Genomic DNA, 27780 nt, shown 5'->3' with positions numbered 1-27780 from the left:
TCTTTCTGTTCTGAGCTTGCTTTTTGGGGGACAGCAATCGGGCTCTGCCCCTTTCAGTTGAGACCTGTGTGCTCAAACTGCCACAGTCCCCAAGCCTCCCTAATTACACACAACCCACTTCAATAATTTAACTTGCCTGGTTGAGTTCTCTAGGTTGCGGTATTAGCATCAGCTGTTAAAACGTAAAACACTAATTGCTGGGTGCCACCCATCTTCTGTAAGGAAGAGTTGTCACTTCCCCCTTTATTTATATGTGTAGATGTATATATATCTGCACACATATATATGTGAATATATGTACACACACATGTATGTGTGTAAATGTGTGTATATATATGTGAGTATAGACTCATGCATATTTATATACATGAGTTATAACCCAATACTATTGTTATTTCTTTGGGTTATCATCCAATACTATTGTTCTTTGGGTTATAATCCAATACTATTGTTATTTCTTTTCTTGCTCATGATGTCTCAACTTTGTGCATTAGGGAGCTCTTTCGGATTGGCTCCTGTGCCTTTTCAGTGAGTCTCTTTTCCCCCACCCCATCTGGTTTTTTTTAAGCACTTCTTATAGCAGTTTCTGGCACAAGATGCTCCAGGCTTATCTTGTATTTTCCCTCCCCACCCCTAGAATTAACTAGTTCTGCAAAGATTTCTGATTTGTTTTATTGGAGAAAGGTATTTAGAAACCAAGATCTGAGTACTAGGTGTGCTCATTGCTACTTGGGGTATCACTACTGCTAGCCTTTCTCAATGGACAGAGCTGGGAAATATATGTATGTATACTAACTCAGGCATACAAACATATGGATTTATTTCTGTATTTATCTGTAAATATATGTGTTTATATTTTTATAATAATAGATGTATATTTGTATATAAGTATATCCTCCATTATTACTCTCCCTCTGCTGTCATGAAGAAAGCCAGGGCAGAAAGTTCAATTGGGGGTGTCTCGTCTCTTCTGCACCCACCCTTTCCTAGTCTTTCTGCTCCCATCAGCCCAGAGCCACATACATTAGAGCCCCTGTCCATATAGAAACCTTCAACTCCAATCCATTACCATAGGATTCATACTAACCTTGCAGATATCAGATTTTAAATCTTTTTAAGGCTTTTTAATTTTAACAGTGGCTCATGAACATCCTGGGGGTGGGGTGGGGAAGAGTAAGCTTCGCTTGATAGCTAGTTTACAGATACTACTAAAAAGCAAACAAACAAACAAATCCCAAGGTTAGCATAACGGAAATGTCAGCATATCCCCGTGTTTAGTATCCTGCAGTCCCTTCAAAAACTCTTCTCTAATTTGGAACTCACAGCCGCCCTGTTCCTGAAGGTGGGTAGACCTGCCTCATTTCCCTTCTCATACAAACACAGTTTGTCTCCAGCCCTACAGAACAATGCCTATTGTAACACTGAGCTGTCACTTGTGGATTCTAAATATAAGCCAAGACACTTCTCAGGGATTATAATCAGAACTTTGCTTTACATGTGAAATCTTATTTTGAATTCAGGTACACAATTACTCAGAGACTGAATTATACGGCCTTAGGATAGTATAAAAACAATCGTTTTAATTATTTTGGGGGGAAGGGGGTTACAAAAGTAACTTTTTGTTTTCTTAGGAAGGTGAGGTGACTACAGTCTTTGAGAACTTCACCGATACAGATTAACCATCAGCTGTGAGGTTTGCCTATGGTTCCTTCATGTTTATTCATGAAGCAACCATACTTGGATGAGGTCCCCCTTCCTCTCATTATACTTAATGTAAATCTAGTGGTGCTTGGAGGTATTTTTAAAAACTGTAGAGAACTGGAAAGAGAATCCAACCAGGATGGCTCATGGGCCATTCGAGGTGTGGCCCCCTCAGTGGTTTGGAAGACATTCTGGGTTTTGAACAGCAACACGTATGATTATGGAGGTGTCATCCTTTGCATAAAAAAGAAAACAAAACCAAGAAAGCAAAGCCCTTCTACTAACAAGGTGTAGTCACAGAATGTGTTCAGCCTTCCCAAAACCTGTCTTGGCATTTGTTTCTGGCCTGGTGGGGAATATCTTCCATCTTTCTCTGAGCACTCATACAACAATACAAAGGTAAACAGTTGGAGGGCAATTAACAGTCTCTTTGGGGTAACAGAAGAGAGAAGTCACCCTGCTATTCATGTCAAAGGAATTAATCATGGTTTACATAGGTGATTTAGTGGCTTAACTTTGCAAGTGGTTGAAACACAAGAACCCAACAAAGTTTATAAAAGACGCCAGCTTGGAGAACCAGGTATGGAGGACAGCTTACAGGACTATCTGTCAGGTAGTCGAAGGCATTAAAGGTTATTGAGATGGTGCCTGTTGCATAAGAGGCCACGCGCACTTCAGATCTGTGTATCTCAAATTTGAGTGTGTGTGAGACACAGCTTGGAAGTTTTGTTAAAATGCAGATGTTGGTTCAGTAGGTCTAGGGAGTGGGCTGTGATTCTGCCTTTTAAACACACTGTCAGGTGTGGTGCCTATGCTTCAGGCCAGCACATCTCATGTTGCATAGCAAGGCTGTAGATTGTTCTTGTACCTGTGGCAGGTAGTATCAAGCTGCTTATACTCCCTTTAAATACCTCTAAATTATGAACGTGTTGCACTCTGAATGTTCAGGGGTTGAGGGACCAGAATAGCTTGTTGGAGTGGAGGTACTTAGCCAAATACTTTATTGTGCATTGTGCATATCAACAACCTCTTTCACAGGCACCAATTTAGAAAAACATAAAAAAACATTTGCAGGCCATGTTTATTTACATTTATAGAGCTGTGCCCTTAAAAGAAAACAGGAAATGCAATCCCTGTAACTAAGGCCCCCCCCCGCCCCCCCCAGTGGTTAAAACCTCAGAAAGTGCATTATTGTCTGTAGTTTTAATGCTGAGCCTCTGAACAAGTTTTGGTGTTGGGGCAAACCCTTTGAAAGCTGGGATCTTTTACCATTCCCTGACTAGCTTTTCAAGCCTCTCATTAATCAAACGTGGTTTTTCTCAGAGTGCTTGGTAATGTTGTATACAGTTGTCCCTCAGTATATGAGGGGATTGGTTCCAGGACCTCCCTCAGATACCAAAATTTGCGGATGCTCAAGTGCCTTAGAGTACATCCCGCGTATCTGCTGGTTCTCCATCTGCGGTTTCAACCCACCAAATAGCCTAAACAGTGGGTTGAATCCATGGATGCAGAACCAGTGGTTACCGAGCGCTGACCATACTTTGCAACAGGGGAGCCTCTGTTGTTTTCTGCTGTGGGCATATCGTCACATCACAACACAGAGGACACACTCCTCTTGCCACTTACTGTGAGACACGTGATTTTTCATTAGCCATTTTTCTCTTCTAGGAAGGAAACTTAGGGGTAGAAGCTTCCGTTTAGAGAATTCTGACCACTTTTCCTAACCTCTCCCTTCCCCCCACTCTTCTCTTCTCCTCCCCTTCTCTCCTGCTAACCCTTTCCTCCTTTCTTCACTGTCTTTATCCACACCTGGATGTCTGCCACACCTGGGGGAGAGGAGAGGGTGAGTAGGGGGTGGACCTTGATCTTTACCCTCTGTGGCCTCAGCTTCTCTTCTGTCTATAAAGGGATATGTGGGTTGGCTGTTTCTGAGAAACTAGGCAGGCCGAATAATTTCTGAGGAGGGGTGGCACATCACTTTGGTGAAGTGGAGAGTGTGAGATGGAAATACATAATGGTGCTGAGTCAGGACACCTGAATTCTAATCCTTGTCTAGCCACTAACTAATTATTTGGCCTTGGAGGGCAATTTAACCTCCCTGGGCCTCAGCTTGCTAATCTGTAATTTGATATACATACTTGGTCTTGCCTGTTTCTCAGAGTGTAGGAGTCTTGCTACTGGGATGGCATTAGATAACATTGAATTACATATTGAGAACTAGACTCGCTTTGCAGTCATTTTCTATCCTTGTGGCTGTTCAAACAACAACAACAAAAACAACACACATAAAACAATTTTCTGTTGACCTACATGTCATTAACACTTTTCAGGATTTGCCCCTCTTCCTTTTTAAAAAAGTTTTTAATTTTTAACTTTAGTTTTTCAGCCACTCTTTCTTTCTAACAAAGAAAAATCAGTAACTTTGTTTTTACTGTGATTGTTTTTAATTTATGGAAGGTGATATGATTTCCCATGTAATGTAGTAACAGAAAAATAAAAGTGGGCGCTTTACAGGAAAATATTTAGTACAATTACCATAATAACTGTATTGCAATGAGTGCAGTATATTAATTTTTCAAGAACTATTATGTTACGTAGATATGGTGAAAATTAGGAAGATGGTAACTGTAGTTAAAGAAACACTGAATTAAGTGATTTTAAAGTTTCTGTTTAAACTTATAAGAGATTCAGGTATCTCATTAAGTGGCAAATGTCCACTCCACTTTCTGTCCCCCCAAGATGTGCATATGTTCACTGACACAGTATTTGCAGAACAAAGTTGGTGTTACATATAATTAATAGTATGTGACAGGGCACTCAAATGTTCTGATACCTTTGGGGAAATTTTGGCCGCAATTAACTATAGTTTGCTAATTTTGAATTTACAGTTTTTTCCTATTACTTAAACTATAACGAAATGGGGACAAGCACCTTTGCCTTGGTGTAATTAAAAATGAAATTATGTCAGGAGCCTGTGTTTAAAAAAGGGACTTCTATTTGTTTTACCACCAAAAGGTGGCGTCCTACCCCCATGCCCTTTATTTAAAAACCCTTCTTGCTTTAATTTAACAAAAAGAAACTTCCAGTTGATTACTGATAAAGAAATGAAAATGTGGTCCCTATGAATGTAACATGACAGTGTTGAAAATGAACTATATGTTAAACTGCAGTTAAGTTTCCCTCTAATGTAAACCAAGTGGACATGGAATTCTTTAATAAGGCGGCACATTAGACAGTATTATGTACAAAATTGGGTACAATATATCATGGGATTTACAACCAGGATTTCCTTTTGTCTGCAAAACTTGTTGCCAATCTGATTTTGGTCCCCCCCCCCCCGCTTTCAAGTGAATGTAGAATTTAAGGCAGTTAAAATGCAGGATAAGATGAGTGGCAATCTAAAGATCTTTTTAGCATGGCAATACTAATAATTTTTTAAAAACTCACTGTTCGATCTGAAAAGCCAGATCAAAGCATGAATTGTTCTTTACAGACGATGCATAAATTTGTCACGTTGAAATAAATTGCTATTCCCCTGAGTTATAATTCTGCAATGCGACATATACCATAACATGTTATATCTGGCTTAAACATGGTAGAAATGAAAAACAACAACCCCCCCGGCACCCCATAGACTGGCTACTTTGTAGATTTCAATTTAATTCCATGTGAATTCAGCATATGGAATTGCCAGGGATGTTAAAGGGTTGTTGGGAGTATTAACTGAGTTGCCATAAAGCTTCTACATCATTGTCTAGTTCATGGTAAGCATTCAATAAATATTAGATGTTATTACTGACAGCTGTAGCCAGCGAGCTTCTCAAGGGCAGGAATTTTCTTTCTGTATCCCTCAGTGCCTACTGTATGGTCTAGAACATAGTAGGTGTGTCATGTCTTAATTAACATCTTGAATCAAAGACAACACAACCTTAGCCTCTAGGAAGCTAGGAAGTGCTACAGGAAGTAAAATGCATTTTCTTTATGTGGATTCTAGTCTAAATGATCTGATGGATGGTTTTGCCTGGATAGCCTGGAATCTTACACAGCATGCATTTACATGAATTCTACTATGTTGTAATTACCTTAGCGCAGTCTCCCTGTCTCTGGCTTTATTCAGTAGCATGAGTGAATTTTTTTTTTTTACTTGCAAAACAGAATTTTAAAGTGGTAGTCTTATGCTATTATTGAACTTGAGAGTTAGAATTCTTCTGTAAATGAATGTTTAAAAATATTTGTATAAAGACATTATCCAGAAGAATTTGTAATAACTTTTTCAGGATATTGATTATCTACAACTGCACTGGTCTCAAGACCAAGGGGACAGTACTAGTGTCCCCCTCCCATCGCCACCCCCTTCCGTTGTCTCCCTCTCTCCAAGTACTTCGTAGGAATCCACAGGAGTGGCTTTCAATTCTCATAAAGAGTTGCCCTGGTACACCACCTAGCCAGTAACTGGAAATGCTGGGAGGTTGGGGTGATGGGTCTGAAAAAAAATTATTTCTGTTAACAACAACAAGCCCTAGAGCCCTATATCTTTCTAAGTCACACCTTGGAAACAGAAAGGCTTATTCCTCCTCTATTTGTGTTGATAATAGTGAAAGAAATGCGTGTCTCTTGTTTTATACATGTATATGTATATTCCAAAAACATTTCATTCAGGCTCCTAATTCACTCCTTCAAATTTCTAAATTCCACCGAACTTCAAAGCAGCAAAAAGAAAAAAAAAAGTCACCTTTTCAAAGAATTGGACAAAGCTTTTTGCATGTGACTGATCTCTGGGAGAGCAGGTATTTTGTGTTAAACAACTGATTGACATGCTAGCCCCCTGGGCGTTTTCCTAAGAGAAACCATGGCAAGAACACAGCTCCCGACGCAGCCACTTTCGCCTAAAGTGGATCTAACTACACATTCCTGCAGTGACTCTGACAAGGAAGTGGGGGGAAGCGTCCCACATTACACTCTCCTGATTCAGAAATACAGGGGGAAAAAAAAACCCCTCACTGGCGGGTTTCTATTTCTTGCAAACAGGGGTTTGTCCTTCTGTTGAACTTTCACCTCCCGAACTCGCCTTCTTTCATTGGACAAAGTGCAGAAAGAAAGAGGAGAGACCGAGGGAGGACGGGAGAGAACGAGAAAGGGGGTTGAAAACACCACCCTACCTCCCCCTCCTTCAACTGTCACTGATGGCAAAACACTTTCACTTTTAACTGGAGGAAACTCACATGCTTGTCTTTCCTCTCCCCTTCCTTCTGTATTTTTAGCTCAGAAACCAAGCAAATAGCCATCGCATTCCCATCTTCGTCCCTAGTTGTTAACACTCTCCCTCTCGTTTTTTTCCGGTGTCTGAATGGGCGCCCCTTTCCCCATCTTCTGAGGAATCTCCCTCCCCCATGCCCCTCATTTTCCAGGTCTTTCTTGCCTGATCCCTCTTCTGCCAGGGACTGCTCTGGCGTTGCCTTCCTCTCTCTGGTCTGCGGGACTCTGCCTCCTTCTCCTCGTCCCCATCTAGCCTGTACACCCCTCACTCCCACCTCCCTGTTCCCCTTGCCCCCAGTCCCCGCCCCACCCCCTTGGCAACTGCGATTTTTTTTTCTTTTTTCTTTTTTCTTTTTTTTTTTTTTGCTGCGAGCCTTGTTGTTTACCCAGCAGGTGGATGTGACGTCAGGGACGCACAACAGCAAAAAATAACAACATCTCCCTCCGCGACGTGTTGGCCTCTCGCGCGCCTTATTTATTTATTTGTTCCGGGAGGCCGGGGGAGGGGGGTGGGTGCCAGCGCCCGAGTGGCTCGGGGAAGCGGGGCGAGCCGGCTCGCGCTCCGGAGGTGGCTTGGGGGTGCGTAAGATGGAGAAGGGGCCCCGGCCGCAGCCCAGGGGGCGGGAGGGGTAGCGCCCCCGGCCCGACGTCGTCCGCGCCTCTGCCGCCGCCGCCGCCGCTGGCGCTGGCTGGGCTCCGGAAAGCTAGTCCGGAGCGGAGGAATCTATTGTTATTTATTGTGTGGCGGTTGCATGCTGTACTCGCGGCAGCCCGGCCCTCGCCCGGGAGTGCGTGTGTGTGCGCGCGTGTATGCGCGAGTGAGTGTGTGCGCGGGGGTGCGCGCGCGGGCGGGAGTGGGCGCGCGCGGGGAAAGGCCCGAAAACACCTTAGTTTGCACCGAGAGACCATTTGCAGCGGGTGAGTTTGTATTTTTCCATTTCTGCTCCACTTTTTCCCAAGCCGCCTCCTGCCTTGTTTCCGACCACTTTAAACAACAACAACAAAAAAAAAAAAAAAAAAGAAAAGAAAAAAAAAGAAAAGAAAAAGAAAGAAAGAAAAAAGGGAAAAAAAAACTTCTTCCCATCTCCCGGCTCCACGTGCATCTCCCCCAGCCCTCCCCAGAGGCAGCCTCTCTCTCCCCCGGGTCGGGGCCCGGGCTCCCGGGTGGCTGGGGGTTGCGGACTGGCGCGGGGGGCGGTGGAGGGGACTCCGGCGGCGCCCGCACTCTTGGGTGCATTTCCATAAGTCAAATGGAGTGGGGGGGGGTTGCGGCGGCTGCAGCGGCGAGGAGGCGATCTCTCCTTCACCTCAGCCCCTTCACGCGTCGCTCTGCGCTCTTCACGGTTGCAGCGGGGAGAGGAATCGAGAATCCCAGGCCGCCTGGCGCAACTTTCGGTGTCCGGCGTCGGGGTGCCTGCCCAGAAGCCGGGCGGGCGCGGGGCGCGGGGCGCGGGGCCCGGGGTCAGGTCTGCGGCGGGAGGGGGCGCGCGCCGGGTGCCTCTGGAGCCCAAAGTTTGGACTTGGAGCAAACTTTTTCCCTTCGCTCTCCACGAGTGTTTTCCCCCTCGGTGCCCCGGGGCTGCTCCGCGGGCCTCAGCGGAATGACTGGGAACGTCTGCGCCCTAGGCCCCGCGGCTGGGGACGTCTCCGGTGCCACGCACGCCGTGCCCCGAACTCGGCGGCGGGGGCACTCCTGTGCCGCACCCCGGAGCCCAGAAAACTCACACACACACCCGCGCACCTCCAGCTAGACACGTACCCCCTCGCGCGCTCGGCCTGGCGAACCTAGCCTCCCCGCGAGGGATCCGAGGCCGCCGTGGCCAGCTCGGCGGGTGGGAGTGGGAGCAGGGTGCGCTGCGGGGAGTCGCCGCGCCCGGATTCCTCTCCGCTGCATCACACGTACTTTCGGGGTATACGTCCCTCTTAAGCCTGGGGAACGGGGGATTTCCCAAGTCCCGATATGTCCTGAGAAGTGCGTGAGTCGCCGAGACCCTTCGGCCCTGTCCCGGCTACCGATGGCTCTCCGTTCCTCTGCTGCGCGCCGCTTTCCTCCCGGGCTCCCAGCGCTCCATTCCTGCCCCGCAGAGAGGATTCAGCTGAGCCAGCCGGCGAGCCGGGCGGGTGTGCGCTTCGGGTGGGGACCGCGGTGGCGGCGCCGGGAGCCGGAGGAGTTTGCCAGTTGCCGCGGGGTCGCGGTCATTCGCTGCCTCCGCCTCCCCTCGCCTCCGCCTCCCGCCCCCCTCCTCCCCAGATACGGCCGCGCTCTGAAACTTTGATTCCTTCTTCTTTTTGGCCCTCGGCTAGTCCCCCTCCCCACCTGTTGTGAGCTCCGCCTCGGTCCCCGGAGACTGGCGGTGACACACGCGGGCGCCGGGGAGCTTCGCGCCCAGAAACAAAGTCTCAGGCCCCCCTCCCAAGTGTTTGCTTCCAAATCGCTGCCTGCAACCCGCCCCCCCCACCCCCGATTGCGGCGCAGCTCCCGCCCCCTGTGAGAATAAGGACTAAATAAACAGTTGTAACTCCAAACCTTGCGCCTGCGATCGTATCCCTATTCCACCCCTCCCCCTTTCCTCCCCCCCACCTCCTTTTTTGTTGTTGCAACTTTGTAAGATCCCGGGGAAGGTGCTGAGACTTCGGCTCGGGCCGATTTCCCGGTCTCGGGATCCTTGCAGGGAATCCCTGGGCCACATCCTCTCTTCCCTCCACGCGCGCTCGCGGGTCCTTCGAGCCCGCCGCCCTCTCGGTCTTGGCCCCCCAGGCTACTCATTTATCCCGCCCCACTCAGTTCCCCCCAACCTGCACCGGGAAGATTTGCTGAGGGTCGCCCCGGTTTCTTGTCGACCGCAGAATCCGAAAGTTTGCAAGAAGAGGATAGCGCGCGGCGAGCCAAGCGGGCAAGGGGCAGCGGCTGCGGCGCCGGGGACCATGGTGCTGCCGGCGCCTCCTCCGCGGGCGTGAAGGCGGCACTCCCACTCCCTCCCCGGACTCCGCGGGTAAGTCGAGGCGGCCGCGGGCGGGGGCGCAAGGGCCGGTGACACCCTAGAGCTTCGGGCTGTACCCGGGGGCTCTCTGCGCCCAAAGCCCCAGCATGGGTGGCGCGAGCGCAGCGATCTGGCGCCGGAGCCAGGAAATGTGCCCATCCTCAAGCCGGTAGGTGCTTTGAAATACTGGACTTTCTCCTTTTTTCCTCTTTTCTTTCCGAAATCCGAAAATCTGGAGATCAAAGTTTAGCACGGAGTGTAAAGTGCTCTGATAAAATACGATGACATCCCTCGCTCCCCTTCTCACCCCACTCCCCCCCACCCCTTTTTAACTGTTAATTATTTCCAAGTCATTGTGTCCAAATACCCTTGCCGGGCTGATTACAAAGTGTATTGATTTAGTCTGGGCTCATCCTACACGTTCGTCTTAATTCCTTTTCCTTTTGCTGGACCAGAAAACCCGAAATGAAACTTATTTTCTTCCTCTGAGCCCCGCCCCCTACCCCCCAGCCCTCAGCTGTGAGGCTTGGGCGGAATAATGGAATTAATATAAACATTTCATTTGGTTGCATTTGAGCTTTTCCAGCCCGTTTATGAGGGGCTGGTGTTGCTCATGTCCGGTCACAGGTATTTTCCAAGTTCGAGTTTCCCTTTTTGTTACTGCTCTTTAGACAGGAATGTTGGAGGGCCATTCTGTATTCCCCCTGAAAGGAGTCTACACATTGAAACCGTCTACACTTTACCTTTGGTTGTCCGTAGGCTTCAGGATTTAGGGCTGGCACAATAGCTGAGTTGAGAAAACCTGAGGGATAGTTAAGAAATTTTTCTCCTGCTGAAAATACATTGAAGAATATTTCCAAATTTCTATCTTTCATCTCCCTTCCCCTCGTTTTTTCCACAGTGAGAATCAATTTAGGGAGGGATGTCTTAACTAGAATTTGAAGAGAAACGTTAAGAGTTCAGGTGTTTCCTACCAAGGGTTATCCTGTATAATTGAGACACAGGAGTTCCTATTATTTTTGATTCCAGAGAGAAATGTGTTGAATCTTTTTGAGAATTCCACTAGAGTTTTGATTCTCAAAGTGAAAATACCCATCTCTTTAAGGCCAGGAAAAGAAAATTGGGCTCACAGTTTCAGAGGTCAGGAATGAGTCTTTTGCATCTCTGAAAGGTCTCATAATCAAAGAGTATTAAAAATATTAAAAGGAACTCAACTAGTTCCATTCAAACGGTGTCAGCTAAAATCTCAATGCAAAGGGGGGAAAAAAGGTTTAACATCTTGTCACTGGCTGCACCCCACTTCACCCCCCCTTAGTCTTTGGATTAGTCATTGTATGAGAGGGAGAAAAAAAAAATCAGGTTTTTTTTTTTTTTTTTTTTTTTTTTGGAAAAGTAAAGTAAACAGCCTCCAACTGCTGAACCTTGACAACCCAAATTAAGGAAGCAGGAGAGATCAAACAGAACTGCTGCTGGGTTGTTGTCAGGAGCTCTACACGGAGAACCCTGGACTATTCGATCAAGCAGCAAAGCTATATATCCACTAATGCAGAAATGGACCATTGCAAATGCTGATCTTTGTTGTGCAAGCAGAGGCTTGCTTGGAAGGAAATATTCAGCCCCTCTCCAGGCAGCATTCGAGTTCCTTATAGATGCTGAGTAGCTAAACAAGTTATTTTTATAATGCATTCTTATTTATGAAGAGAATGTACCCAAAAGGGCATTAAAAGGATAATAAGTCTTCTGGAGGTTGTCTTGCTACCCAGAACTGTGCAGTGGAATTCTTTTTTACCAACATTAGACTCCTACACTAGAGTTAGATAACGTTTTCTCACATCAAGTTTAGAAGATCTGCCTTGTCAGGGAAGCCAAGGTTTTGTATGTGAGGGTTGAAATCTGATGTGAAGCTTAAAAAAAAAAAAAAAAAATCCCTGGTGATGAAGTTTTGTGTCAGCCCACTCTTGGAATTTAAAAAGGCGAGAGGGAGCATTCTCCAGATTAGACATAACCTCTTTTTTTAGATTGACATTCAGCATGACCACGTTGCTACTTTTATTCAAGTTCTCTGTAACTTGTCCTTGCTTGTTGTCTAGGAAAATTTAACTGCTTTACATTTTTAAAGGGAGTAGTAACAGTAATTACTTTAGCATTTTGTTTTCATAGGTTTATCAAAGTATAATGAAAGAAACATCAGCTTTTCAAATTAACTGCCTCAAATTAAGGGGGTTGTATTGCTGGAGACCTGTGAAAGATTTTGTGTTTATATTTAAATGCTGGAGTATAAACTGTGTAACACTTTTTTTTTAAGCTATAAACTATCCCCAAATTAAATGTCATTTCAAATTAAGTTAGAACAAAGTAGGAAAAAGGACAACTAAACACAGAGAAGAATAAAAATAATTGTCATTGAAGGATTGCATTTGTAACGAACAAATGTCAATCACATAGTAAGCACTTTGTGTTTTTTTTAAGTCAGAGTTTCATAACCAGAGTGCCCAACATGTTTCAAAGTCTGTAGCTTTTATTGGATATACCTTTTATTGTATCATTAAACAATGTGAGTTAAACATACACATGGATGCTATTAGGCAATTTTCTGCAATATGTAATGTTTTTTAAAAAGCTGTAAATACTTTCTAGTTAAATCATTTGTACCAACAATAACAAAAGTTAACTGGGTTAATGTTGAGCCTGGGCATGGTTTTCTGTTACTAAGTTTTTCCTTGCTTCCTTGCTTCTCTTAAGACTCTAGCCCCGGCCTTTGCATTCGGAGGCTCTACTGAAGGATAGGTCTGTTCTCAGCAGTTGTTTAAATTAACAGAAGAATTGTGATATTTCCTCAACAAATATATATATACCCCTCATGTCCAATGCCAACATAAAGGAAGAGAAGGGAGTATAGAGCCGATGTGACAACTTATGTTGAACCCAGCTTCCTCTTTGCAGCCAATCTTATTGTGCTGTTGATTTGGTTTTCAGGTTTTACTTAAGATGCAAACTCACTTTTGAAATGTTATCTTGTAAAGAGTCTGCATCCTGCAAACGCGTGTGTGTTCAATTTAGGTATTATGAAGTACCGATTACTTTTCGGTGGGGATGCCAAGAATATTTACTGGGCATTGCAAGGATTCTGTCTTTTAAAAATAATCTTAGGTACCCATTAATAAAATTTAAATAGATTGCAGGCTGTCAGAAAATAGTATAAATTTTGTTTATGATTCAGTTACTTTAAGGTACTTACATTAAAGAAACTCATTTAACCCCTGACTGAAGAGCATTAAGTGGGGAGGCAAGCCCTCCAAAGAGCTCCTACTGCCCTTTGCTCTCCCGATAATCTTAAATTACTACAATTTAATTGCAACTTCAAGGCACCGAGCAGGAGCTGGTTCTCTATGGCTGAAAAGGGGCTTCCAGAGCATAGCTAGATTTGCACAGGTGGTATTTTTGTTTCTCAAAGAAATTTTTTTGCTTGGGGCTTTTTCTTTTCCTTTCTTATCCTGTTAGGTGTCATACTCCTTTTATAGAATTCTGTCACAGTAAATGTCATTTTTGCTAAGCCAGCAGTATTGTTCTTTTTTTTTAAGTATGTTTTTTTGGACCTAGAGTATATAAAGGTCTCCAGCAAGTAGGGGTTTGTCTTCTAAAGAAAAGAACCTTAAGAGAGTCATCTGAATAGACAGGTGAACTTTATACACCAGCCAACATGGACTTTTACTATTTGTAGGGGATTTTTTTTTTTTTTTCTTTAGTTGATGGTAGTAATCCCACCAGGTGATCAAACACTGAGTGTGTTAATCAAGCCAGCAAGCCAAGTAAGTTGGGCTGGTGTGATTTCTAAACGATCTTCCCTGTGCCTTGTTACACTGGTCTGTGAGTCACTTTGCCATACGTGTGCCGTCCAAGGAACCATCTTAAACTGATTTTTTAAAATCTTTCTCTTCCTTGGTGCTTGGCTGAATTAAGGGTAGAGGTTCCGAAAGCTAGAACGTCAGAGGGCCATGAGATGAGACAAATTCCTGAAACAGGGAAACCTGACCAAATATGGGGTATCTTATGCATGACACTTGTTTTTTTTTTCCCCCTGGGACCCACATAGTTTATTTTGATGTGCATGTGATGATGTGGTTAATGGAAATTAAGCAGATTTGGCTTGTGCTGCCAACCTAAAAATAAATGTTGTGAGGAACGTTTGATTTCAAGAAGTGCTTTGGTTTTGCATCCCATAGATAATGTTCTTGCAATAATGGCTGCCAAGGCTGGTATTCTGCAAAGAGGAAGTACAGTAGGGTAAAGCGCATGGCAGTCATGGAAGACAATTTGACAGTGTTCTTTGTTTCTTTAATATATTACTTTTATTAATTACAGTGAGTTGGGGCTAAGGCATTTTTCGGGCCTTATTTAGAAGTCAGCTCCCATTCACAAGAAGGTTGTGCCAGAAGCTGCATCCCTTTCCTCGTACTGTTTTACCCAGTCATGAAAATCTCTTGACCGAATTAGCTGGAGGATGTCTCTGCAAGACTTGTGTTTCTTTTTGAAATCCCCTGACACCAGTTTTTAATACATGCCCTGCCTTGTGTACAACAGGTGTTTGGTAGTGATTTTATGAGATCGAAAGTGAGAAAAACATTTCCTACCAAGCCAGCCACTGGGAGAACTGGCTGCCTGAAAGAAAGAATCTGGAACTTGAACATGCATATAGATGGGTTTTTCCGTATGACCCTCCCCAAGCTATTTGCTTTTAAAAAAGTGGGGGAGGGGCTCCATTTTGTGCCTCGATATTTGCCGTTAAGTTGTAGTAATTTAAGACTATTGGAAGAGTGCAAAGGGCAGTGGAAGCTTTTTAGTGGTCTTGACGCTTGAAGCTGCTCACGTGTGGGGTTAAATTAGTTTCTTCAATCTGAGTACTTAAAGTAACTAAATCGTAAACAAAATTTATATTAGATCCTGACAACTAATAATCTATTTAAATTACCTTAGAATATCTGGACAAAAATTTAATTAAAGACAGAAGTACTGTCAAGCCCTGTAAATATCTTGACAGGTCTACTCAATTGGAACTGATATCACGAAATATTTACATATGTCTGGTGTGTTCAGGAACATCTCGGCAGGGCCTGTGCAAAGCTAATTGCACTTTCTTTCCAAATCACATTTTCAATAAAATAGGTTCTTTTTTTTTTTTTTTTTTTAAATAAAGGAGCATGAACACATGCAAAATTGTGTTCAAGTGTTCTGTTTACTATTTAGTTCTCGCTACTCAGGACCCCTCTCAGATGGGTTTATTTCCTCTAACTGCTGCTAATTCAGACACAAAGCTGAAATGGAGGAATCACTGATTAGAAAGCTCATGTCACTCTGTTTTATTTCAACGGTTTGAAAATATCTGGGGCTAGCATGTTAGAGGACAATTTGCTCAGGGGAGAAAAGTGGACCTGAACCTGACATTATTGGGTCCCTGTTTGTATTAAATAGAATATACTCACTTAGGATGGGACAGAGATGTTTTCCTGAATTTTATTTTTGGATACAGACTTACTTATTAGCAGTCATTCACGTGGACATTCACAGTTTGCCAGATTCTCTGGTTTTAGCTAATTCTGTGATCAGCTTTATTGGCTAGGACACTGAATAACAGTCCTAGCATCAACTCAGAAGCAGAATTTATGAGGTTTCCTTTTCTCCCTCCTGGCTCTGCAGTTGAATCATAATGTGACTTTTCTTGCTCCTGGTTCCTTGTCTTCGAATTAGGGGGAGTGTTTAAGATATGTTCTTCGAGGTTAAGGATCTAAGGGCACCGGGGCTATGTAGTTACTCAGACTTTTAAAGACGTTCTTGGTGCTCTCAGGACAGTGACTGCAGCTCCTGGGGGGAGGGAGTGATGTGAGTTCGGCATGAGTTTCTCCTGTCCCAGAGCCTCTCCCCTGAGTTGGTGATGCCCCATCAGAGGAGCTGGAGGCTTCCTCTCCCGGGGACAGGTAAGCACAGAGGTGGAGGCGGATACTCCTATGCGAAGTGGAAGAGGGCTGTTGTTGGTCCGAGTTCAACATGTTTCAAAGCGAGTTCCCATGCTCACCTGCTTCCAGGTCATTGTGTGTCTGTGCGTGTGTACATGTTAGGGGCGATTTGTTAAAACACAGATCCTTCGATGAGAACTTTTGCAGACAGACGTGCGAATGTGCATTGTTCACAGATCTCCCCTGGGGTAATTCTGATGCACACAAAACAGAGACCCATGGACCAAGTGATTTCTGCTCCTAAAGATTGTGGAACTGAAATCTTTATCTTCACTTGGATTTTACCGACTAATTTTTTGCTTTATCTTGAGACCTGTGTTCTTTTTAATGTGTTTGGATTTCTATTAAGAATCAAAGCTGGTGGTTCTTAAGTATGCACGAGGATTGGAATCGCAGCAGAGCTGTCATTGCAAACACAGACGTGGTCGCGGTGTGCCTGGATGTGCCATATCGGGGGTGGGGGCAGCCTTTGCATTTCTGAGTAGCTCCCCGTGTGATTCTGATGCCCACCAAAGTGGGAGAACTGGACTCCTCAAAGATCAGCATTGGAGGAATCTTATAACTCTTCTTAAGGGTTTAACTTTACTCTTTGGACTTCATGAAACCTAAGAAAGGAATATGGGTTCCCTTGCCAGACTCAAGCACCAAAAGAAACATTAGGTACTTAGAGCAATAGAGGCAGAACAAGAGCCTCACAGTTCAGGTGAGTGGTAGAAACAATGTGGCACATCGGTCGTTCTCACCAAGTACCAGACATTTCTTTTCAAATTATGCCTCGCTTGCCTCCATGTTTCCAGTGGGCGTTGTCATGTTGTAGCTACCAATTAGTGTCAGATGGCTTGCTGGAATTTTTTTTTCCTCCAAGTATTTCATCTTAATTTAAAAATCTGACCTGTTTACCCATTAGATTAACCCTGCTGGTCTAAGTACGTTGATTTTCCTAGGCATCTTGGGAAATTCTCTCTCATTGTATGGTGATGGGGCCTGCAGGAATATTGATGGAAGTAGCCTCACCAAGGATGCCACACAAATAAAGCAAGCAGAATCCTAAGACAAATGCATCCTCCAAGATTATGAGATAAAGGAAGATAAAATGCTAAGGAGGCTTGTTTAACTATTCAGGGCTTCAGCTAAAGATCTCTCCACTAAGATCAAAAGAGTTATTTAAATAAAAGTTGTATAGATGTTTTTCATCTGTATTAGTAATATACCTTTTGAAGTTACCCAGCAATAAAGTGTTGGTCCAAAATGCCCTCACCTAAAGTAAAACATAAAAAATTGCCACTTGACTTTGGGTGTGGCTTCATTTTAATAGATAACCAAAAAGTTGGCAATTGTTTCTATGTCTCGAACTTCACAGTTGCTTGGGCTCTGGGTTTGGGTGGCATTTGGAATATCCCTGTAATACAAAGTTCTGTTATTTCTGTTCAGACCCTGAAGGGCTTAAAAAACAACCTCTGATGGGCCAAGTTTTAAAACTAGAGTGTCTCTAACTTTGCATGGAGGTTTTCTATAAAAGACGAAAAATGGGACTGGTTGAAAAAATAGAAAGTGCATCGTCGAGGCTGCATGGTCTTACTATAACTGTCAGCAGTGGATGAAATCTACAGTGTGACGTTAAATCACTCTGCCTTGTTTGTTGAAAAGATGTTAATCATTTCATTAAGAAAGATTAAGTAATTAACTGATTTATCATTAGGGAATCAGTGACGACCCTTTCTAGTGACGTATTACAGAAATTTTCTAATAGAAAGTTTGCTGCATTTAATTATTTGGAAGAAAGTTAGTTGAACCTTGAGAAGGGGGGGTTGGGTGGGACCTCTTTAGAGAATATCGCTGTCCACATCCAACTGTCAATAATTTTGGAGAAGATAGTCTATTACAGTGGAAAATGGTTCAATCTGGGGTTTTCTCTTAGGGGCTTCGTCAGGCGTGTTGTTGCAGACCCGCTGTTTTGCATGCCTTCTCTGGGCTTAGGGAAGGGTTCAATCACTTAAATGTGTTCATCTTATTTTCTAAATAATGGCTTTTGTTGCAGTATGATGGCCTGTTGACAGTAAACGCGCTGTCCTAACTTGGGTAAGCTTACAACAAATTCTTATACTTGTAGGAGCAAGTCATCCTCACTGCTGCCTGGGGATGCTTCTCCCTTTTGTCTTCCTGTCCTTAAGGCAACAGCAGCACAAGGTTTAAATATTTTGGGATGGGGATGGCGTTGTGGGTAGGGTGTGTGCGCGGGGGGGAGGAATCAACTCCCCATCTGGCAAAACATTTACCTTAGACCCCTTTGTCCCCAGATAATACATAAGTTGTGATTCTAGCTTATTCTTCCTGTGTGTGTATTTGCGTCAACTCAAAATTAAAAAGATACTTAAAGAGAGATGTCGTTTCTGTGTTTGTTTTTGTTTATTTCAGTTAGGAAGCAGGACAGTGGCTTTTACTAGCTACAGAAATCATCTCTGTGTCAGAGAGGACTTTTCCCTGGCAGAATACTGAGGTGGGAAAGTTCTTCAAGGTAGTTGTGAGACTTTTGAAAACGGTGCAAATGGATTTTATATGGGGGTTTTGGTATTGTAACAAGTGCCCCAATTGTTGAATAAAATGCGATGCCTTGGCCTCAAGCACTTTGATCTGTGAGTTGAGAGAGACTTTTGAGGAAGGAAATCTGGCAGATATTTACAAAGCAATTTCTCTTAAAACTATGCACTTACAGCTTTCGATTTTTGTTATGAAATGTGTAAGACACCAAAAAAGTGTAATTCAGAGAATAATTCAATGGGCCCCCATGTACCTGCTGCTCAGCTTCAGAAAGAATGTATTTCTGATCCAGGTTGAAGAGGCTCCTGGCATATCTTAGCCCAATCCTTCTACCCTGGAGGTGACCTCTGCTCTCAGCTGGCTGTTTTCCACCCCATGGCTTTCATTATACTTTTAATACATATGATTGTATTCCCCCAAATATAGGGTCTTCTTTTGCGTGTTCAAGATGTGTTTTGATGCTATCCTCCTATATGTGTTCTTTAGTAACTTGGTTTTTTTTGTTCAGTACCATTAGTAAAATTCATTCATATGAATGCACGTGGCTGTAGTTTATTCATTTTTCCGTGTGAACCTTTTAAAGTGCTGAATATTAATTCAAGGCAAGCTCTTCACGCTTGAATTTAAAACCCAGCAGCGTTCTGCAGTCCTGTACATTGAAAATGTAGGATGGATGTGAAACTGTCAGTGAAACTGTCAGTCCTGGCCACATCTTCATAATATGCTCATTTACCAGTGTTTTTTTGTTCGTTCGTTTGTTTTGTTTTGTGGGGGGAGGGAAAAACTTTAAAGTCACACATTTACCAGGGAATTTGTTTTCAAAAAAATAATAAATCAAGTGGCTGATCTCTTACATTGAAGGAGGAAAAAACAAAACAAGACAGACGAGGCATTCATTTGAAGGATCCTAGCCATTTTCTCATTCTAATTTTAAAGACTTGGTTTAGAACTTCACAGTTACATATGCAGGGTAGCAAGTTAAAAAGCGATGTTTAATTAACAGGCACTTTATACTTCTGTATTCTTGTTATGATATAAGCACCTTGTTCTTCAGAGTAGAAAGTGATTTCTGCATATTTTCAGGGACTGGCATCTTTATGGTAAGAAAGCCACATAAATAAAGATATACTTAGATGAAAATCGGAACATGTTTTTAAAATAGTGTGTGTCTCCTTTCAGCTCTGTTATCAAACTTGCTGCCTAAGCCGGAGCTGGTGCTCTGTGATTATGCTAATGACCAAAAGAATCGATGATGCGGAACTAGATGAAATCAGGGGTATAATCGGAGAGAGTTACCAGGTTTTTTTTGTCATTAAATTTAGTGATAAATAATACACTGTTCATTTTGAGCAGAGAGAACATATTTAATTCTGATGTGTACAGAGTATCGATTTAGTTAGGCTTATGGCTGAGTAAAACGATCATCTTTTGTAATTTCAGAGGAAAGATGAAAGGGATTTGTGTCAGCCTGGCTGACTGGCTCGGGCCATAGAATTGTTTACCTTGACCAGCCAGGGAAGGGTGGGAAAACTTTTTTTTTTCCTCCTCCTAGGCAACTTGGATATTTGTACTGACATTTTATTAGGAATATCAGGTACTCAGTAAATAGCATAAATGACTGGGGATGTTAAACAAAATGAGTGTAAAGGTAGATAGTGTTTCCCTCAAGAAGGGAGAAAAATATAACAAAGGGGAAATGTTTGGACAAAGCTCTTTTTAAAAGACGGGTGTGTGTTAAACAGGGCCCATTAGAGTCAGCGTTGCCCATTAAACAATGGCTTTAATTTAAAAAATTTTTTGAGTTTCTCATAACAAATAAAGTTATACTTGGTAACGGTTTATTTAAGGAGAAGTCATCCTTGTAACTTAGCATCTTTTTCCAGGTTCCTGAAACCTTGGGGGGAAACACTGGCGCCGCCTCCTTTGTTGCAAAGGGGTTTCTAATGCACTTCTCCCTAAAAGACATGCTTCCCTGGGTAGAGTCAGCAGTCCTTTTACTACTGTACAGCAGTACCAAGTGATAAGAGAGGAAATAAAAGAGTAATTAGCTATGTTTTATAGGACGTAAAGAAAGGGTGATGGAAGTCTATAAAAGAAGAAAATCAGATCAAAGGCCGCTGTGATGTTATTTTTTGAAAACGCAGTGTAAAAACGGTTCTCTTAATAGCAGAGACCCCCATCCTGGCTTGACCAGCTGTGTTCTGCCATTTTCCTTTCCACAGTCCTGTCCATCCTTGGTTGGGTCTTACCAGCCATACCATCTGCCATTCCAGCGGCGGCCGTTTCGGTGGGAAAGCAGGCCAATTGGGTCAACTTTTGTGATCTGGCAGATGTCCACTGGAAGCTCAGATCAGGTCAGGCTCATTTTTAGGTGCGTCCAAAGCCAAGATTTCAACTTGGTGAAAGGCTGTGGAATGTATTTCCCAAAGTGGTGCCCAAACTCTCTTCTTTTTTTCTTCAGCTGCCTCCTTGAGCTGAGATGATTGCTTAATACTCTTAATTATGCTGGATCCCTCTGTATTTTCAAACACCTGTGTGTAATTCAGATCATGGGTGGTCACAGAGCCTGGCTCACTGGAGAGCTTCGCCTTTGGAATGGGGAAATCCCAAGGAACCTGACCATGGACCGTGTGTTAGGGGGCTGAGTAGCGGCTTAAAAAGATGGAATGTTTCCCTTGAACTTCCATGGTGCCATGTGAAAGATCCTTAGTCATTGGGTTGGGGCGAGTCTTAGAATGAATACCTCAGAAACAATGTTTTAAAAAATAAACTCTCATTCATTGCTGGTGGGAATGCAAAATAGTAAGTCACTTTAGAAGACCGTTTGGTGGTTTCTTACAAAGCCAAGCTTACTCTTACCAGGCGATCCAGCAATCCTGGATCCTTAGTGTTTATTCAGAGCAGTTAAAATCTTAATGTCCACTCAAAAACCTGCACGTGAACATTTATACCAGCTTTGTTCATAATTGCCAAAACTTGGAAGCAGCCAAGGTGTCCTTCAGTACGTGAATGGATAAATACTAACTATGGTCCATCCAGACAATGGAATGTTATTCAGCACTAAAAAGAAATGAGCAGTTAAGCCACAGAAAAACATGGAGGGACCTTAAATGCATATTACTAAGTGAAAGAAGCCAATCTGAAAGAAGAAGCCATATACTGTATGATCCAAATTACATGATATTCTGGAAAAGGCAAAGCTGTGGAGATAATGCAGAGATCAGTGGTTGCAGGGTGGGGGGAGGGAGAGACAAATAGGCAGAGCTCAGAGGATTTTTAGGGTAGTGAAAGTACTCTGTATGATACCATGATAGTGGATGCATGTCATTATACATTTGTCCAAACTCGTAGAATGTACAACACCATGAGTGCAATTGCACACTGGACTACAGTCTAGTGTAGACATCACTTTGATACGCACTGGGAAACTGAAAAATTTATGTGATTTGCTTTATTGTGATACGCGCTTTACTTTGGTGGTCTGGAACTGATCCTGAAATGTCTTTGAGGTGTACCTGTACTTGGTCTTCCAGTGCATGCATTTATATTTTCTTCCTCTGCAAAGAAACCCCATTTTCTGGAGGACAGCACCATCAGGACCAACCTGTGTCTCTGATGTTTGTAACATATATGAGACCAGGGGTACATACAGGCCTCTGGAGCTGTAAGCTTTTTCTCTGGATACACGTGTTATACCCGTGTGTGTATACACTTGCGTGTGTACATGTTTGGGAGGTTTATATTATGAACGAAATAAGATAAGGTTGAGGATCTGGAATTGAGTTTTAGTGAGTGGTTCAGATTTTCTCAATCCTTCAAGGTTAGAAGTGCCTGGGTCCCATTATTTCCCCATGAAACCCACTAGTGACATCTTTCCTTTTCCACGGGCTCTGATGGTCGTACTAAGCACATTTTGGTTTGCAGGTTGGAGCATGGATTAGGTGTGAGGTGAAGACATGCTTGCTGTATGTATTAAATATCAACTTTTGAGAATCTGTGACAACCAAGCCAGGTTACCTAGAGTGTAAATAGCCCGTGAAGCACGTTATCTGTAAAAAAACAGAAGTAAAATCCAAGTCTTGTAAAACTTTTGAAAATTCAAACATCAAACTAAAAGTGAGAGTGGACCAGCTATGGGATTTGTGGGCCCGGTGCAAAATTAAAATGGGGGGGGGGTTCCTTGTGAAATACTGTGAAATATTAAGAATTTCAAGATGATGACAGCAAAACATTAAACCAAGTTGGGGCCCTTCAGAGCACGGGGCCCTGTGTGACTGCACAGGTCACACCCCCATGAAGCTGGCCCTGCTTGGGATTCATACACTGTCTTGAAGGGCTTTGCGTTTCTGTACCAAGGTTTCCTCTCCTGCAAGACAAGAGGACAGGGCTGGGACAGACGTGGCAGGCTCAGCCCCTCCTATGCTGCTCACTCAGCGATCTTGGCTTTCTCTCTATTACTGAACCCAGATTGGGTTGCAAGTCCCTGTGAAAGCACATTCCTCTTCCTGGGTTGTAAGATCCATTGAGTGCAAAATATTGGTCATCCTGTGCACGAGGTGTTCTCTGCAGGCATTTTGCAAGGTCCTGTGAGGGAAGCCAGTCCTGTTCATGCTGTTCTTTTCCTTCTTTGTCTTTTTCTTCTCTAGCCCTCCTCCCAGTGTCTTGATGCTTTGACTGTACCTTTGCTCCCTGTCACCTTCATTGCTTTTTGTTGTCACCTGCCCTTGGCTTCATCCTGGGAGAGGTCTGCTGGACCTAAAATCTGAAGGCAGCCTCAGAAAAGAGTTTTTGCTCTTGTTAATTTTTTTTAAATTTATTTATTTTATTTATTTAATTTTGGCTGCGTTGGGTCATTGTTGCTGCACACGGGCTTTCTCTAGTTGCGGTGAGCAGGGTCTACTCTTCGTTGCGGCGCACGGGCTTCTCATTGTGGTGGCTTCTCTTTGTTGCGGAGCACGGGCTCTAGAGGCACAGGCTTCAGTAGTTGTGGCACGTGGGCTCAGTAGTTGTGGCACATGGGCATAAGTAGCTGTGGCATGCGGGCTTCAGTAGTTGTAGCTCGTGGGCTCTAGAGTGCAGGCTTAGTAGTTGTGGCGCACAGGCTTAGTTGCTCCCACGGCATGCGGGATCTTCCTGGACCAGGGCTCGAACCCGTGTGCCCTGCATTGGCAGGCAGATTCTTAACCGCTGTGCCACCAGGGAAGCCCTAAAGTGTTAATTATTAAACAAGCAGATTCTGTCTGGAGGTGCATGGGTTGATTGCCTTCAGGAACCGCAGTGAACCAGGCCCTATGTCATGGAGATGTGATTGGCTCAAGCCACACAAAATGCAAAATTCATTTTGTGGCCTGTTGTACTTCTGCTTCGGATGGTCAGGACATCCTTACTGATGAAGATTAAATGCACTTCTCTAAGGTGGTTCAACAGGGTTTGAAAAAAAGAAGGGATTTTTTTTTTTTTTTTCCTGCCGTACCAAGTTGTAGAATTTCAACCTAATGGGATGACTCTGGAATGTTCTACCTTGGGCCAAGTGGTGTTTGTTCTCTCCTGAAATTCACACAGATCCCCTGCCCCTTGGTAGCTTCGGTGTCCTGAGCGAGTGACTGAGTCTTTGGGACTCGGTGTGTGTTAGTGGCAGTGACGGTGCTGGGGTTTGGACCAACAGGAGGCATAAATCAGCAGATGTATGCAGAGCATGTAACAGAGCTTTTGGCTGGTCATAAACACTTGGATTTTTGGTGATGGTTTATTATTAATAAGAGTGATTCCTGTTATCTAAATTTGTGGTTTTTTTAGAACCTGGTCTTGGCAGTTCACTCCCTCCTTTAAAAGGTATGATAACAAAAGTTGGGAAGATCTAAACACTTCCCCTCCCACGCTTTCTTGCTTCCCTCCAACATTCCCCACGTTTCTCTCCCCACCGGCCTCTGCTGTCCTGCCCTCTTCTGTCGGGCACAATAGCTCTTCCTGACACAATGGCACACGAAGGCTGTGAATGCTGGGAGGATGTTTGAGCTGACACAGGGGCCGTTTCTGGGAGCCCAGGGAGAAGGCCTGCACGAGTTTTTCTGGGGAGGGGTATGATGAGTTTGTTTGGAGCCCCCAGGGGGCCAGGCTGGGGGAGGGACTCTCCCTGTCTCTGTGGCCTTCTTAGGAAGCCAAAGGTTGCCGGAAGCAGGGTGGCAGTGTCTGTACCCCGCCTTCGAGAGGTTGCTCTTTGACTCTACTTACGTTTTGTAAATAAGTTCATTTGTACCCTTTTCTTTTTAGATTCCACATATAAGCGATATCATATGATATTTGTCTTTTCTGAGTCACGGATGTAGAAAACAAACTTATGGTTACCAGGGGATAAGGAGGGGAGGGATACATTGGGAGCTTGGGATGGACATATACACACTATTATATGTAACATAGGTAACGAATAAGGACCTGCTGTATAGCACAGGGGTCCTACTCAGTACTCTGTAATGGCCTATATGGGAAAAGAATCTTAAAAAAAAAAGACTGGATATATGCGTATGTATAACTGATTCACTTTGCTGTATACCTGAAACTAACACAACATTATAAATCAACTATACTCCAATTAAAAAAAAACGGCTGCTCTTTCAGAAGCATTTGAGGGCCTAGGGCTTTTTTTTCTTCCATAGAGAAGAACATCAGCTTCCCCGCCTGCAGCTCTGGTAGGGAAGGAGGAAGGGAAGGGAAAATAGGTTCCTGTGAGTGATCCCCTGTCTGGCTTCTGCTCCCCTGACAGTCCGAGGCTGTGGACATCAGAGCCTTCCTATCTGGCTATTTCCCAGATTGCCTGTTGAATTTTCTCAGCAACCTTGATTTTCACACTAAAGGGACTGGAAATGATACTTTCGTTGGGTCAAACGTTAGACTACACAAGGGTTTTATAGTCAGGTTTGGGATTTGAATGTGTTTACGTAGTCTGTCTGTATTATTTTTCCCTGGCAAGGTGTCTGGTGTTTAGTTCCTAGGGGAACAACAGAGCTGCTCAGGACAGCTCACTACATGCAGACCAGTTATTAACTTGTAATCCACGCACCCTTTTCGATGTCTCTATTTCTCTACCTCTGCCAGGGTGGCTGGAGCATGAGCTAGCTGTGCGCTATGAGGTTGGGAAGGGGGGAATCGCACATTTGCCAACTAATTCCCCACGGTGGTCGTTCGTGAACCACGTTAGCAGAGCTGTTTCCTATTCATTCAGCCACACCTGTATGCAGATGGGCTTGGTCCGAACTTTTAACCGCCTCCATCGTGGTGGATGAGGGACGTGCGTGTTTGTGTATTTCTTAGTGACTGTGTAACATACAGTGGAGAAGTAAGTTATTTTACTGAACATCATGGAATTAACACATGGATTCCTCCATTTACTCACTCATTCATTCACACATTCACTCGTTGATTTACATATTCCTCACTTGTTGTTTTATTGACCCGACATTACTACTGGGTGAGAAAACATCACTTCCTGATCCCCTGTCTCCCCAGCTTATTTGTGCACATTCTCAGTTAGATGTTCTAACACAGCATCATTTAGACTCTGTCATTATTCACAGAGGTCTTTGTCAACAAGCTTATGGGATTCATCTAGTTCCACCTTTTATTTACTAAATATATGGCCGCCCAGAAGCAAATGAGTCATCTATACACATAGTTACCATTCCCATAACAAATAGGGCTTTCGGTCGCATTTTGACTATGGACACTCCACTAGGTAGTATACCAAGTATAAGCAGCCGCCTTTTCTTTCTAGCCTGAGCACTTAATTAAAACCTGACAGATTGATTTTTCCATTAGGCCAGAAGGCAGGTGTCGTCTTGAACAATTCTTGATTTGAATTTCTTATTGAGTCTGTTTAGCTTCTTGTGGGCACACAACTCCCCCTGCCCGCCCCAAATAGATGTATTTGGTGGGGACTGTTTTACACAGTGAATTTTACACAACGAATTGGTAAAAAACAGAAGAAAATATCTTAGTAGTAAGGTCCTGTTAAAAAGGTGCTGATAGGGAATTGCTTTAATGCCTGCCGTATTCTTGGCCTCTCCAGGGAATGCTGCCTTTGGAGTGATGTTGAATGGCAGTCTGAAGTCCAGGAAGCTGTCATTTCTTATCCTGTTTTTACCCCTAATGCTCCATCAGGGACAGAGTGACAAAGACATTGATGTCCACAGCCCCTAACCCCTTGGTGGATGATTTGATTTCTTTCCTTGCCTGTTTTCAGCGTCCATCCTCCCAAAATGGCACGGAGCTAGCTGTCCAAAAGGATTGTTGGTCTGTTCACTGAAATATAAATCCCCACGTATAAATGTGAGAAAACAAAACAGAAGAAAAACACCTCTGCAAAAGCCATTTAACTCTAGTGATAAAGAGTTTCATTAATTCTAAGGACACTGACTAGGCATGTGGCTCTAGTTAAGGGTACATCCAAATCCCGATCAAAGCCGTATGGGTATCGGTCATACTGTGGCTTGGTGGTTAAGGGCAGGGACTCTGGAGTTTAGCGGACTTTGGTTTAAAGAGGCTTTTTAACACTTGTTGGGTGACTTAAAGCCTATTAACCTTTCTAATTTGCCTTCATCTTTCATAAATATGTGTGTGTGTATAAGAGGATGTAATAATAGAAATTACCTCATCCGTTTGTTCTGTGGATTAATGAGATAATCCATGTAGAATGTGATGCATGGTGCCTGATAAGTGAAGGAAGGAGCTGTATGCACGTTAGCTCTTAGGATTGTGATTATTCTACCTATTGGTCAAAAGTCACATTAAATAGCTAAGATGGATACAAGATGTGGAACTTTGCAAAGATCACAGAAACCCGAAGGAGGCATACTTCGCCTACGTGGAGTGAGTCTGAACCTCAGGTTAATCAGCTTGTTGGTGTGTTTTGGAGTTTGTGTTGATTACATTGGTTTGATCGCTTGGCTTTTGAATAAGCTCCTAAAATATGGTTTTGTCTGGTGTTTTTATTTGCTTCCGAAATTGGTGCAGGTGCAGAAAACAGGAAGCGAAACCTTAGGCGGCCCAAGGGAGCCTCATTCAAATTGTGCCAGGCAGGTGTAATATACAAGTGTTATCACCTTACTGATAATCTGGCATGCTGTGAGTATTCCACGTGCCGTGGGGATTACGGAGAGTGAAGTCATACGGCAGTTTGGCACCGACTTGCCTGGCTCCTTAGGAAGGGTGAGAGAGAGGAAGGCCCCCGTTCTCAGAGATGGTGTTCAACACCGCTTCACTCGTCCAGAGGCCCAGGCTTGCAGTTGCCTTTTGTCTCT

At 43.8% G+C, this 27780-nt stretch overlaps 1 protein-coding gene across 5 annotated transcripts in view; it reads left to right on the top strand.

Annotated features, from left to right (window-relative positions):
* The first annotated feature begins 7750 nt into the window (after window positions 1-7750).
* The window catches only part of FOXP1 (forkhead box P1), a 602050-nt gene continuing 582020 nt past the window's right edge, over window positions 7751-27780 (top strand). For 3 of the 5 annotated variants that reach the window (XM_060111624.1, XM_060111623.1, XM_060111622.1), the window contains exons 1-2: window positions 7751-7875; window positions 9805-9950. The gene's annotated coding sequence lies outside the window, so the exon portion shown is untranslated. The remainder of the gene's footprint in view (window positions 7876-9804; window positions 9951-27780) is intronic. The other 2 variants (XM_060111621.1, XM_060111619.1) reach the window with 1 other exon arrangement.

This window comes from Mesoplodon densirostris, chromosome 10 (assembly GCF_025265405.1).
Source record: "Mesoplodon densirostris isolate mMesDen1 chromosome 10, mMesDen1 primary haplotype, whole genome shotgun sequence".
NCBI lineage: Eukaryota > Metazoa > Chordata > Mammalia > Artiodactyla > Ziphiidae > Mesoplodon > Mesoplodon densirostris.
The sequence above is the reverse complement of the archived record's forward strand: the minus strand, read 5'-3'. Positions and strand labels throughout refer to the sequence as shown.